This window comes from Nicotiana sylvestris, chromosome 2 (genome assembly GCF_000393655.2).
Source record: "Nicotiana sylvestris chromosome 2, ASM39365v2, whole genome shotgun sequence".
NCBI classification, from domain to species: domain Eukaryota; kingdom Viridiplantae; phylum Streptophyta; class Magnoliopsida; order Solanales; family Solanaceae; genus Nicotiana; species Nicotiana sylvestris.
Window position 1 is genome coordinate 28,560,112 of NC_091058.1, and position 15,561 is coordinate 28,575,672.

Genomic DNA, 15,561 nt, shown 5'->3' on the forward strand with positions numbered 1-15,561 from the left:
CTTTTATGATTCTTTTCCTCTTGTTCTCATTTTGCTCCCTCTTACCTATTCACAAAATTCATCAAAATGAAACTGTAAAATAATTTTCTACCCTAGGCAGGTCCGGAAAAATAAGAGAAAGAAGAAAAATCATCTCAGGAATACTCAAAACATACTTTGACAATTTTGACATTGAATGCCAAATACTATAGAAAACAAATAATAGAGACATCACAGAGAATGTCTTCTTTTTGTTCTCCGCCATTTCTAATATAGATTGAGGTTTTTTATGCAACATGTCATGTATAAAGTTCATTAATTCAGTCATAAGTTTATTAGATGTCATTACTTGTAGACATGTAATTTTTGATCCTCCCCGATATTTTATCTTTTAGCATTTAAATATTTAGTTTAGGTCTTATATCGTTATTTTAACTAGTTTTAACTCTTTTACTTTATGCTTATCACAAAATTGAAAAATACAAAAATAGTTTCATTTTCCTCTATTTAGTTAAGGTATTAGATATTATTAGAAAAATATTATTGTTAATCCATTTTCATTTTTAGCATAATCCTTGAAAATATCAAAAATAGTTTCATGTCATAATATAGTTGTTGTAGTTAACTAGGATTAATTTTACATTTTTATTGTATTATCTTAGAAAAAAATAATATTTTTAGTCAAATTGCCAGAATTATGAAATTAAAAGTCAAATTTATAACTCAATTCACCAAGCCCAATATGTTTGGCCCAATTGACCTATTAGCCTAACCCTAATACCTAAGATATTGTCACAGGGGTGTTTTATGCTCCACAAAAACAGCCTGCGCGGCAGCCAAGTCTCGACTTGACTTCAGCCTGTTCCAACACTCGGCCAAAATTCTGCAACTTTGGACTTAGATTTATTTAGGCAGCTTTCAACGTAGTAAGTAGATACTGATTTTAGGCAACGGAAAATTGAATGAAGGGACAGAAAATTAAAGTGAACAAAAGGCACAATATACAGGAAACTCTTTCCCAACTTTGTATTTAACTCGAGAATACAAAGAAAACTCAAACTCAAAGTACATCCGTGTACAAAATGAAGATCACTCTTGACCCTCACAAGACTACTCTTAGCCTTAGGTTGTTTTCACTCTTGAAAACAGGTTTAGGACTCCTTCCTAACTCAATTGTGTGCTCTCACACGTTTTTCTCTCTCTCTTCAAAAAGGGAAGGGTGCTGTCCATTTATAACATATGAACCAGCCCCATTTACACAATAGTTGCCTATATTTAGGCTTAGGCACTTGCTTAGTCAGCCCACTACTTTAGCTTAGTGTAGTTGACACCCCCAACTACTAGGATCATGTAAATCATGCTAAAGATAATGAGATCATGGCCCTCAAAAACGTGCTAACTCCTGCCAGCTTTTTGGACAATGCTCAACTGCTGCCCATGTGCACAGCATGTGCCGATAACCGCCTTTGACTTTGTCAATCCAAGACTTGCTGCCCAATTTCGTGCCATGGCCTGGACCAGGCGCCAATGCCATTGTATCCAGCTGCATTGTGCCGCAATTAGCCTTGCCATCCGCCCACGAACTTGGCCCGTTTGCCGCAACTCAATGGCATGACAAGTCTGCCCGCGCACTGCCTTTCCGTTGCACATTTGCTTGCCTTTGCCCATCCGTTTTTGCCTTGCCTTGGCATCACTGCCTCATGCCTTGATGCCTTTGCCCTGATTAAGTGCCATCCTTAGCCCGCAACTCATTGTCAAGCCCTTGCCAAGCTGCCTCGCCTCCGTCAAAGCCTTGGCCATCACTTGCCCGTTTCCCATTTTTGACATTGGTGCTGCTCATGCACCAAGCTTTGCAACACTCTTGCTGCCTCATGACAACACTCTTGTTGTCCGGTCGAGCTCAATTGTTGGAGGTCTAACAGATATCCTCCCATTTCATGGATCTCTTTCACTTGGACAAGGGTAGAAGAAGCAATCGGCGCCCCCACCCCTGACCCTATTCTCCAAGACCTTAGAACCTAGTATACACAAAAAAGGCAGCCTTAGATCTTCATCTCCGCCATTCCCGCCGCCAACTTCACCCTCTCTAAGCATCCAGCGAAGACCACCCTTTTCCCTTAACAAAACCAGCAGCCGCTGCTGCTTACCGACCTCACTCCACATGCCACCAACCTCGGCGAAGAACTAGCGGCAGCACTACCCCCACCAAAATTGCGTCACTCACTACGTCCCATATGCAGCCAGCTTCTCGCTTGTCATCTCAACTTCCAATATAGCAGCCAATCGACGCCGGAAAAGTTTCTGCTGGAAACGAAAAGCTACTGATCTTAAGAAATTTTTCTCTGTTAACTTTGAAAATAAAAAAACAAAACACAAACACTTTAGCTTCTTTCTCCGTGATTGTGGCTCCCAACTATGGAGTTTGATTGAGCGAAGTTTTTTGAGAGCCGAGGTTGCCGTTCGAGGTGTCAATTTTGAATTCGCGGTTTCTGCCCGTCTCTCATCGTTGTCCTCTCAGCTGAATTTGTGGAGCCAAACTTTCTGTATTTGCCGGTTTTTAATCTATTGAAAGAACTCCAACATGTCCCTCTAAACTTCCCTCTCTTATTGTGTTTGATCTCTCTTTTTGCCATGTTATTTTGCGTATGATGATGAATTCTCCATGATACATGTTCATAGAAGAAGTTTTGTATCGTTGCAATTTGGGGCTAGGAATCTTAGACTCACTTAGTTGTAATTACTTTCTTTTTGTAGAAAATGGTGTTGATTACTTGATTTTAGTGTTCGTTGGTCTATGATGCATCTTCATTTGAACTAAGCTTGAGGTTTCACCTTAAAGGGAATAATCAATTTCTTTTATAGTCACATACTTAAATCAGTAGTATTAATATTTGGTGTTAGTATTCTGCATCTTTCCTTTTAAAACTAGAATTTAAGCTTTCAATATATCAGTGGTGGATTTTCCAACTTTGGGTTGAGTATGAATTGTTAACGTTTATTAGATTTATTTGGAGAATTGATGTTTATTAGTTAAACTTTTTTGGTATTGAAAATACGTTAGAATGGCATCCTATTATGATTTGGTAAAATTTCTTTAAATCTTTTAGTGCGTTAGTCCATTTCTTGTCCCCATGTAGATAAGTTAATTTGTCTCTTATTGACTTAGTTTGTTAAATAAATATGGCAAAGTAAGTTGGTTTTGATTTGAGTTGAAAGAGCGTTAAGGAATCTTGCAGCTCAGTTGTGGCATAGTTGGTTTAAATTGACTTGGGATCGGGGCTTAAATATTAAAAGACAACGAAAAGAAATATTCTTATTGCGCGTGTTTTATTTTATTTAATTGGCCCGCTAGTAGCATGTTTAGGCCGACCACTTGGGTAGGCAATATTAGGACGCTTTATTAGTTTTCGAGGCGAGAGGTTGTTCCTTTAGTTTATTATCTGGGGAATGCCCTGCGAAATTTGTATATATTTTTATCCGGAGTATGCCTCGAAGCATTTGTATTTGGAGACCGAAAGTAGAACTTGTAGTATTTTTATTTTATTTTTCATTTTTCATTTCTCTTTTATTAGGTAGGGACGACCTCGAGCCTCTTGCGTGTTTATCTCATTTTGTGTGTTTTGCCTCAATTTGAATATTCTAAAAGCCAACTAGATCGAGTACGCAATCGTGACTTTCACGGGACTCGGGGAATGCTTAACACCTTCTCCCCTAGTCAAATGAACCCCCTTACCTTGAACTCTGGTGCAGACTTAGTTTTGGGAGTCTAAAGTGTTTTAAAAAGGCAAAAATCATTTTTTAAAAACGGTGACCTGGCACACCGAAATCAATGTTAGGTGGCAACTCCGAGAAGAATCCTTTTGAATACAAATTTTGTCACTTTCATAATTGAAACCCTTTTCGAGCTTTACAATCCTTTATTTATTTTTATAGGGGTTAAGTGAAGAGGTGAAAAAAGGGGCGTGACACCACTCTCTTGCAATGTGTTGAGGTTCAACAATTAGTATGAAAGCACAGTTAGTGACACTATAAAAATTGATCAAAAGAAAAATTCTAGGACAAAAGCTGTAACAAAAGACTGACTCTGAGAAGTGGTCGTCTTTGCTTAGAGGCAGGACTTCTTTTGCCTCCTAACAAAATAATACAAAAATGTTAGAACTATCACAATATTTGTAGAAAAAATCAAACTTTATAAGAAAAACAGAATAGTACTCTTCAGAATATTTGCTCTGATTATTTGTATCGGAACCAGCAAAACAAAAAGTAAATAATAGGCAATACAATTCAATGAAGAAAATGAAACATAGATTCAACAGAGCTAATAGCATTATCACAAAATATATCTCTAGAAGAATCAAAACACATAAAGATAACATAATTCTGTAAGTTTAAAAATATTTTTATCTTATCATAAAAAGAAGGAAAAATATTGCTTTGTCCTACAAATAATAGGCAGTTGACCCAAAAAAGAAGAATAATCACAAACTCAATACCGGCATAAGATGAATCACAAGTAACAATGAAGCAAAAAGTAATTTGTACTATAGAAGAAACAAACATGTAGCTGGTTTTAAAAAAAAAAAAACTTTTCTGGATATACTTATGTTCCTTGGAGTATTGTGAAGAGGAAAAAGGGTGAAACATCAATTGTGAAGAGGAAGAGTTTCTATATTGCTTTACTACTTTAATCCACAATTATATTGATAATTGTCGTAACTTGTGGCCGTTCATATTCTGGCATCCTTAGAAGTTGCACTTATTAGTATTAATTGATTGATGTAACCGTTGCAAAATTTTTGAAAGAACGTGACTTTTGAGAAAATAAATCTATCTATACTATATTAAAAGCACGAAAGTCCTTAGCGAAATGTCGTTCGTCTTTTTTACCCTTTTAAAAGAGAGTTCGCACTAAACAAAATAGTCATTTAATTATTCCCATAATATTTACCATTTTGAAGTCAATTAAAACTTTACTTATTAAAGTTTTTCTTACACAGAAAATCATAATATTTAGGACATCAAAATCAATTAAATTTACCCTATAAAAATCAAATAATTAGTTTATAATTTCCTTCTTCTTATTCTACGTGCATAGAATATTTTAGGAACGTGCAGAGCTCCATTTCAATATAGTACACTTTTCTTCCAATAAAATATTTAAACTACTCTATATACATCAATTTATATTATTATTTACTTGAAAATATACTTATGTTATTTAATTGTAGTTTTTTTTCCTATCTATAACTTTAGCCCATTCTAACCAACTAAAAATCATGAGTACTATGAAACACTTAAAATCAAAGTTTTAAAATAATACTCACAACTATACAAAAAAATAATGAAAAATAAATAATATATAATTCAGTGCAGTTGAAAAACAAAATAAAATAAACTTAACTTAACCATTGGATAAAGTTATAATTTAATATTTAAAACTTTTAAATCAACTAAAATTTTAGTTATTAAACAACTCTTTATTATAACTATATACAAATTCTAATATTTTAAATATTAAATAAATTATTTACTTATTTGAAGTGTGTAACACATCTATAATATCCTTCATGTTAATTTTTTAATATCCATAATTTTGAAATCAACTAAATTTTATCAATTGAACTTTTGTATAATATTTGAAACTACACTCAATAATTATTTCGACTTCCAAACATCATTTATTCTCAATGTGTAGAATCTACTCACTAATTATAAAACAACATACAATCAATAATTATTTTTTATTAATTTATGCAAACTTAAAACAATGACGATAAAATAATAGAAGAAATTTTGATTCTAAATGAGTTGTCGTCAATTATATTTTTCTTTTTGCAAATATTTTAATAAATGAAAGCTTCTTAATATATATATATATATATATAAATTATTTTTAACATTTTTAATTTCACATATCAATTTTTTTCAGGCCAACCTCGTCATGATAAAAGTAATTAATTTTAATTATTTGATCATTACCAATGCATAAAATAACAATAATTATCATGAGATATTCTTATAAAACTACAAGGACTTTCATTGCGCTGGATATGAGATCAACAAAAATATATATATATATATATATATATATATATATATATATATATATATATATATATTTAGAAAGTTATACATTTTATTTTATTTTTATTATAAATCAAAACATTGTTTAATATTATTTATATAATATTTAAAGAAGTTATTTACTTATTGACAAGGGGAACACGCACAAAGTGGGCACCATACTTTTAGCGAAATATCATTCGTGTTTTTACTTTTTTAAAATAGAGTTCACACTGGATAAAATAGTCATTTGATTATTTCTTAATATTTAGGACTTTGAAAAAAACTAAAATCATTCTTATTAAATTATTCCTTTTTGAAATAAGTATGAAGTTACAATATTTAGGACTTTAAAATTAAATAAACTTTTACCATATATATAAATTATTAAAAAGAACGAATAATCACCAACGACCCAAAATTAGCAACTAAATCACAAAATCTTTTCCACGTTTATTCTGCCAATCTCCCCAATCCTTCATTAATAAAGATGCCGTACCCTTCATATTTTCAATTCCAACAATATCAAGAAGAATATTATTAATGAGTTAATATTTACCTACAATTAATAAAAGACTAGAATTAAACCTTTGAAAATCTATATATATATTAAAGCAAGAAAGTTACCATATATAATTGACATTATGGTTAAGCCAAGTGGCAAGTTAATAAATGTCAATAGTATATGGTAACTTTATTCTATATTTGACTATTTTAGTTAAATACAAATATAATATAACACACACACACACACACATATATATATATACACACACACACACAGAGTTTGAATTAAAAGATAATTTTGAATTTATAGATAAAGTTTTAAAATTTGAATTTAAATTAAAAATAAAATTTATCTTTTTTTATCATGTTATCATACTTAATTCGGTTAATGATCATATGCAATCATGTTAGGAACTTTTGTTATTTTTTCTAATTATTTAAATACTACTTCACCTCTAGCAACAACAAAAAACTACTCCATATAACTATAAAACTCTTTCACATTTAAAATCTTATAAGTATAGTTGTTTGAAACACTGTAGTTAGATTTGAATAAAACGAATTTCTTTTAAAATAAATGTAATATATAGGGTACACGTCTATGTTTATCCAAATAACAAAAAAGAGTTTACAAAACCAAATAAAAGTTTACTTACATATATAATAAAGTAAACATACATGCTGGAGAAAGAAACGTCACAAAATCAGTCAATATTAAAAAAAAAAAAATCTTCTCGAAAAATATTTGTTTGAAGAGTCAATTTGCATAAATGGACATCAAACAAATAACAAAACTCTGGTTATACAATTGCTATCATTAATTTCAAATTGAAGGGTATAAGCTAAAACCCCTTCATTTAGCTGTAGTCAAGCCAATATTGCAAGGGAATAATATTTTTTTCGTTGAAGAATATTAGTTTTGAATCATTAGATTATGTGAAAGGTTTTTTTTCAAACTCAACAAGAGAAAAATTGGTTTCTAATTGATAGTTTCTATAGCGACTTTTAAGTGTAACAAAGAGTATATATAAAGAAAAAATTGGTATGACGTAAATTTTTTATTAAAATGGAAACAAATTATTTCGAAAAAACTCGTTACTTTTTGTACTTCAAAGATAATAAAAAGATAAGATATTTTTGAACACTAGTAGTTTGTTTTAAAATTATTATAACAGAATTTATATCATGCATAAACTCAAAAAAACCAAAATCTTATGGAATATTTACATAATATCCGGCCATATTTATTGTTTACTTTTTATAGATAATATAAATAGATGATATACCGACAACACACGATTATACATATATTATATATGGATTATATATAAATTACACATCATTCAATTTTTTAATTTAAGTGGTCGAGTGAACATCTATTTAGGTTGATTAGATAAAGCCAAAAGGAAAAATATGAAATAACTTCAACCAAAGACTAAAAATATAATTAAATTTCATATGTAGACAATTTTTATTAAAACTCATCCTTTTATAGTGTCACTCCAGATTTTTCACCCTCGGAGTCGTGATGATGCCTACTAGTGTGAGCTAGGCAAGCCAATTATTGAACAAGTTACCTTTTTACCCGTTTTATACTCTTTAACATTTGTAAAACAATAACGTGTAAATAGCGGAAATTTAGAATAAGCGGAAGAAAAGCAACAAAAATATCTAAACATGTGCTAATACAAATGTTTAAGCCTTAACCACCCAGAACAGGTGTCACAGTGTCACAGACGATCTAAGATTTACTACATACAAAGTCCGAAAAAAATAAATGATACATTGTTTCTGAATGAAGGAAATGAAATAGGGATAGAGGGATACGCCAGGGCTTGAGGACGCCTGCAGGACTACCTTTGATCTCCGCGTGGACTGAAGGTAGCCACCCAATCTATGATCCAAAAGCTACTCCGGGATCTGCACATAGTGCAGAGTGTAGTATCAGCACAACCGACCCCATGTGCTGGTAAGTGCCTAGCCTAACTTGGCGAAGTAGTGACGAAGCTAGGGTCAGACTATCACATAAACCTGTGCAATTCAACTATATACAACGGAAAAGAAGAACAGAAATAAACAGTCAAATATGGGAGGGATAGCATGTTGCGGGGGAGATATCAATTCAGAATAAAAAACAACAACAGGTAATTGAAGGAAACAATAAATCTCGGATATCAACAAAGAACCAGAAATCAATAAGTGCGTGGCATCACCTTTCGTGCTTTTATTCTCGTCCTTACCAAAGCAATCAATTAATGAAAATGTGTACGACATCACCCTTCGTGCTTTTACTCTCGTCCTCACCATATAATCAATATAATCGCACGGAATGGTACATCGTGCGGCACGACATCACCCTTCGTGCTTTACACTCTTTCCTCACAAATCATACACGGCATCACCCTTCGTGCTTTAACACTCTCTCACCAAAATAATACATGGCATCACCCTTCGTGCTTTAACACTCTTCCTCGCCCAAATAACAATCACAAATAATAGGGTAAGGGAATAAATGGAATTATAATAAGAATCTCATCAAGGGAATAATAGTTCAACAATCAAGTCCCGGCAAGGGAATAATATCAAAAGAAGCATCAACATCCCGGCTAGGGAGATAATCATCAAAAACAATAAATTCCCGGGAAGGGAGATAATATAGTGATTCTCTTCTCTTTTTCACTTTTACTTCATAACTCACTTCACAACTTTGAGCCAATGCTCTAAAAGGTTCAATTTCCACTTATACTTTCACATTTCATTGAACAACTTGAGCCAACGCTCCTCAATACTCAAATGTCACAATTACTTCCACAAATTTTGCCCAACAATAGAAGTCATCATCAAAGCATGAATAATACAACGAAGCCATAATAATCACAATATAAGACTCACAGGCATGCTTGACACCAACGTATAGATACTCGTCACCATGCCTATACGTTGTACTCGACAAACACCACGTAGCAAATATGACTCGACTCCTAATCCCTCAAGCTAAGGTTAGACCAAACACTTACCTCGATGCCACGAACACAATTCACGTCTCAACTATCGCTTTACCCCTTGATTCCACCACCAATTCGTTCGAATCTAGCCACAAGTTACTTAATTACATCAATAAACGCTAAATGAATCAATTCTAATGCATGAAAATGAGTTTTCTCAAGTTTTACCCAAAAAGTCAAAAATTGCCCCGGGCCCACATGGTCAAACCCGAGGTTCGAACCAAAACCCGATTACCCATTCCCCCACGAACCCAAATATATAATTTATTTTGAAATCGGACCTCAAATCGAGGTCCAAATCCCCAATTTTTGAAAAACCTAGGTTCTACCCAAAACACCCAATTTCCCCCATGAGAATTATTGATTTTGAGTTGAAATTATGTTAAAAGATGTTAATAATTGAAGAAAATGAGTTAAAATTGACTTACAATCGATTTGGAAGAAGAGTTTTTCTTGAAAAATTGCCCAAGAGTGTTTTGATTTTGAAAGAGTGTGAAAAATGGGAGTTTTTTGGCTAAGTATAAAAATTGCAGGTTGTAGATATGGGAATTGCGAATAGGGTTCGCATTTGCGAAACCCGACCTCTGCTATGTTGGGAATTGCAAACAGCCTCTCGCATTTGCGAGCTAGGACTTGCGAAGATCGCGTCGCATCTGTGACTACTGGCTAGGAGGGGAGGCATCGCATTTGCAATAGATTTCCTCGCAATTGCGAGATAGCTGGCCTAGGCCATCGTTCGCATTTGCGACAAGGCCTTCGCATTTGCGAGCCAGGCTTCGCATGCAGGACTGCATGCACAGCTGAAAGTCTGCAATCCTCAAGTTCAAAAATTCATCACGTGGCATATCCAAAACTCACCCGAGCCCTCGGGGCTCCAAACCAAACATGAACACCAACCTAAAAACATCATACGGACTCGCTCGTGCATTCAAATCACCAAAATAACATTAACAACTATGAATTTAGCATCAAAATCATGAAATTTTCTTAAGAACTTCAAATTTCCAATTTTCTAAAAAATGATCCGATTCACGTCGTTTCAAGTCCGTTTCTTACCAAATTTCACAAACTTATCGTAAACCACATATAAGACCTATACCAGGCGCCGGAACCAAAATACGAGCTCGATACCATCAAGTTTTAATCACAATTCATTTCCAAAACTCATAAACAATTTTAGAAAATAATTTTCTTTAAAAAATCATTTCTCGGGCTTGGGACCTCGGAATTCGAACCTGCCGGGTATGCCACCCGACAGGGATATTGACTTCTGCATTGATTTGGCTCCAGGCACTCAGCCCATTTCTATTCCGCCATATCGTATGGCCCCGCCTGAGTTGAAAGACTTGAAGGAGCAGTTGTAAGACCTGCTTGAGAAGGGCTTCATTAGACCTAGTGTCTCACCTTGGGGTGCACCGGTATTGTTTGTTAAGAAGAAAGATGGATCGATGCGAATGTGTATAGATTACCGGCAGTTGACCAAGGTTATAATCAAGAATAAGTATCCATTGCTGAGGATTGGCGATTTGTTTGATCAGCTTCAGGGTGCCAAGGTATTTTTGAAGATTGACTTGAGATCTGGCTACCATCAGTTGAGGATTAGGGCATCCGATGTCCCTAAGACAGCTTTCCGCACTCGGTACGAGCATTATGAGTTCTTGGTGATACCATTCGAGTTGACAAATGCCCCAACAACTTTTATGGATTTGATGAACCGAGTGTTCAGGCCTTACTTGGATTAGTTCGTGATAGTCTTCATTGATGATATTTTGATCTATTCCCACAGCCGGGAGGAGCATGAGCAGCATCTGGGAGTGGTCCTCCAGACTTTGAGAGATAGTCAGTTGTATGCTAAGTTTTGAAGTGTGAGTTCTGGTTGAGTTTAGTTGCATTCTTGGGTCATGTTGTGTCAACAGAAGGTATTCAGGTAAATCCGAAGAAGATAGAGGCAGTCAAGAACTGGCCTAGACCAGTATCAGCTACAGAGATCCGGAGTTTCTTGGGATTGGCAGGCTATTATCGTTGGTTTGTAGAGGGGGTTTCATCTATTGCAGCCCCGATGACCAGGTTGACCTAGAAGGATGCCCAGTTCAGGTGGTCGAACGAGTGTGAGGCAAGCTTTTAGAAGCTCAAGACAGCTTTGACTACGGTGCTAGTGTTGGTTTTGCCCACAAGTTCAGGGTCATATACAATTTATTGTGATGCATTTCGTATTGGACTTGGTGCGGTATTGATGAAGTATGGCAAGGTTATTGCATATGATCAGTTGAAGATTCATGAGAAGAATTATCCAGTTTATGATTTGGAGTTAGCAGCCATTGTTCACGCATTGAAGATTTGGAGGCATTATCTATATGGCATGTCATGTGAGGTGTTCACGGATCACAAGAGTTTGCAATACTTGTTCAAGCAGAAGAAGCTAAACTTGAGGTAGAGGAGGTGGTTGGAGCTATTGAAGGACTATGGTATCACCATCTTATATCATCCGGGAAAGGCCAATGTGGTGGCCGATGCTTTGAGTAGGAAGTCAGCCAGTATGGGCAGTCTTGCTTATATTCCAGTCGGTGAGAGACCACTTGCTTTGGATGTTCAGGCTTTGGCCAATCAGTTTGTGAGGTTGGATGTTTCTGAGCCTAGCCGCGTGTTAGCTTGCACAGTCGCTTGTTCTTCTTTACTGGAGCATATCCGAGATCGGGAGTATGATGATCCTCATTTGTGTTTCCTTAGAGACACGGTGCAGCACGGAGGTGCCAAGCAGGTTACATTAGGAGATGATGGAGTTTTGAGGCTGTAGGGTCGAGTTTGTGTGCCTAATGTGGATGGGCTCCGGGAGTTGATTTTAGAGGACGCCCACAGTTCTTGGTACTCTATTCATCCGGGCACCACTAAGATATATCAGGATTTATGGCAACATTATTGGTGGAGGAGGATGAAAAAGGATATTGTTGCATATGTGGCTCGGTGTTTGAATTGTCAGCAGGTTAAGTGGGAGCATCAACGGCTTGGTGGTCTGTTCCAGAAGATTGAGATTCCTGAGTGGAAGTGGGAACGTATCACTATGGACTTCATTGTTGGACTCCCACGGAATCAGAGGAAGTTCGATGCAGTGTGGGTTATTGTTGATAGACTGACCAAGTCAGCACATTTCATTCCTGTGGCAGTCTCCTATTCTTCCGAGAGGTTAGTTGAGATCCATATCCAGGAGATTGTTTGTCTTTATGGTGTGCCCGTGTCTATCATTTCAGACCGAGGTACGCAGTTTACCTCACATTTCTGGAGAGCAGTTCAGTGAGAGTTTGGCACACGGGTTGAGTTGAGCACAACGTTTCATCCTCAGACGGACGGGCAGTCTGAGCGGACTATTCAGATTTTGGAGGATATCCTCCGAGCTTGTGTCATTGACTTTGGAGGCTCGTGGGATCAGTTTTTGCCTTTAGCAGAGTTTGTCTACAACAACAACTATCAGTCGAGCATCCAGATGGCTCCTTATGAGGCTTTATATAGTAGACGGTGTCGGTCGCGGGTTGGATGGTTTGAGCTGGGAGAGGCTCGATTGTTGGGTACGGATCTAGTACAGGATGCCTTGGACAAGTTCAAGATCATTCAGGATAGGCTTCGTACAGCTCAGTCCAGGCAAAAGAGTTATGCCGACCGTAAGGTTCGTGATTTGGCATTCATGGTCGGTGAGCGGGTATTGCTTCGTGTGTCGCATATGAAGGGCGTGATGATATTTGGGAAGAGGGGCAAGCTTATCCCTAGATTCATTGGCCCGTTTGAGATTCTTGATCGAGTGGGAGGGGTGGCTTACAGACTTGTGTTACCGCCGAGCTTATCAGTCGTGCATCCAGTGTTTCATGTGCCCATGCTTCGGAAGTATCACGACGATCCATCCCATGTGTTAGATTTCAGCACTATCCAGTTGGACAAGGATGTGTACTATGAGGAGGAGCCAGTAGCTATTCTAGACCGGCAGGTTCGTTAGTTGAGATCAAAGAGTTTTCCTTTTGTTCGTGTTCAGTGGAGTGGTCAGCCTGCTAAGGCATCGACCTGGGAGTCCGAGTCCAATATGTGGATCCGTTATCCTCATCTTTTCCCCGATTCAGGTACTTCCTCCTTATGTCCGTTCGAGGACGAACAGTTATTTTAGAGGTGAAGGATGTGATGACCCGAAAGGTCATCACTTATTTTAGAAACAAATAATGTGTTCCGAGGCCTTAAAACCTCCTTTTTATCTCACCTAGATTTGTGTGCATGATCCGGACGTATACCCGAAAAGCTTTTATATGAGAATGTGAGAAATAGAAATTTCTAGAGTTAAATTTGATTATGGTTGACTTTGGTCAATATTTTGAGCAAACGGGCCCGAATCTGTGTTCCGATGATCCCAGGAGGTCCGCAGTAAAATATGGAACTTGAGCGTATTCCCGTAAAGGAATTTCGAGGTCCCAAGCCTTAGAAATCAATTTTTGAAAGAAATTGTTTTGCTGAATTATTTATGAAATAAAAAAGAGAATTAATGTTTGAAACCATTGGTATCGGTCTCGTATTTTGGTTTCGAAACCCGGTACAAACTTGTTAAAGTATTTAAATGATAACTGTGAAATTTGGTGAAAAATAGAGTTTATTTGACGTGATTTGGACCTCCGGTTGAAGAGTTATGAACTTTAAGTGTTCTTGATGAAAATGATGAGTTTTGAGGTTTAATTCATAGTTTTACATGTTATTTTCATGATTCGATTGTATGAGCAAGTCCGTATGATGTTTTTAGGTTGGTGTGCATGTTTAGTTTGGAGCCCCGAGGGCTCCGGTAAGTTTTGGATAGGCCACAGAGTGTTTTGAACTTAGGGAAAAATTGTTGTGTGTTGCAGGTCTGCAGGCTTCGCAATTGTGAAGTCTGGCTCGTAATTGCGAAAAACCTATCGCATTTGCGAAGATTGGGCTGGGTAGGTAACCTTCGCAATTGCGAAGCTTATGTCTCAATTGAGACCTTAGCAGGCACCGCATTTGCGACCAATGGTTCGCATTTGCGAAGTAAGTAGAGATAGGCATCCTTCGCAATTGCGAAGCTTTTGTCGCAATTGCGAGTTCGCATTTACGAACATATTATTGCAATTCCGATACCTGCGCTTGTGTAAATCATAACTTAGCCGAAAATTTCTCATTTTTCAAACTTTCTCAAAACCTAAACATCTTTGGGCGATTTTTCAAAGGCAACTCTTCTTCCAAATCGATTGTAAGTCAAACCTAACTCGTTTTCTTCAATCTTTAACATCTTTTCATATGATTTCAACTCAAAATCAAGGGTTTTTATGGGAAAAATTGGGTGTTTTGGGTAGAACCTAGGTTTTTCAAATTTTGACGATTTAGACCTTAATTTGAGGTTCGATTTCAAAACAAATTGTATATTTGGATTCGTGGGGGAATGGATAATCGGGTTTTGGTTCGAACATCGGGTTTTGATCATGTGGGCTCAAGGGCGATTTTTGAATTTTTGGGAAAAACTTTAGAAAACCTATTTTCATGCATTAGAATTGATTCATTTAACATTTATTGATATAGTTAAGTAACTTATGGCTAGATACGAGCGAATTGGTGGTAGAATCAAGAGGTAAAGCGATAGTTGAAGCTTGAATTGTGTTCGTGGCATCGAGGTAAGTGTTTGGTCTAACCTTAGCTTGAGGGATTAGGAGTCGAGTCTTAATTGCTACGTGTTAACTGTGGAGTACGACGTATAGATATGGTGACGAGTATCTATACGTCGGTATCAAGCATGCCCGTGAGTCTTGTATTGAAATTTTATGACTCTGTTGTGGTTTATTCGTGTTTCATATGAGAATTATATTATTGTTCCTTTGCCGGGATGTTGTTGTAATATTATTGTTCCCTTGCCGGGTATTTGTTATTATATTATTGTTCCCTTGCCGGGATGTTGTTGTTACATTATTGTTCCCTTGTCGGGATGTTGTTGTTATACTATTGTTCGCTTGCCGGGATTCTTTTATGATTG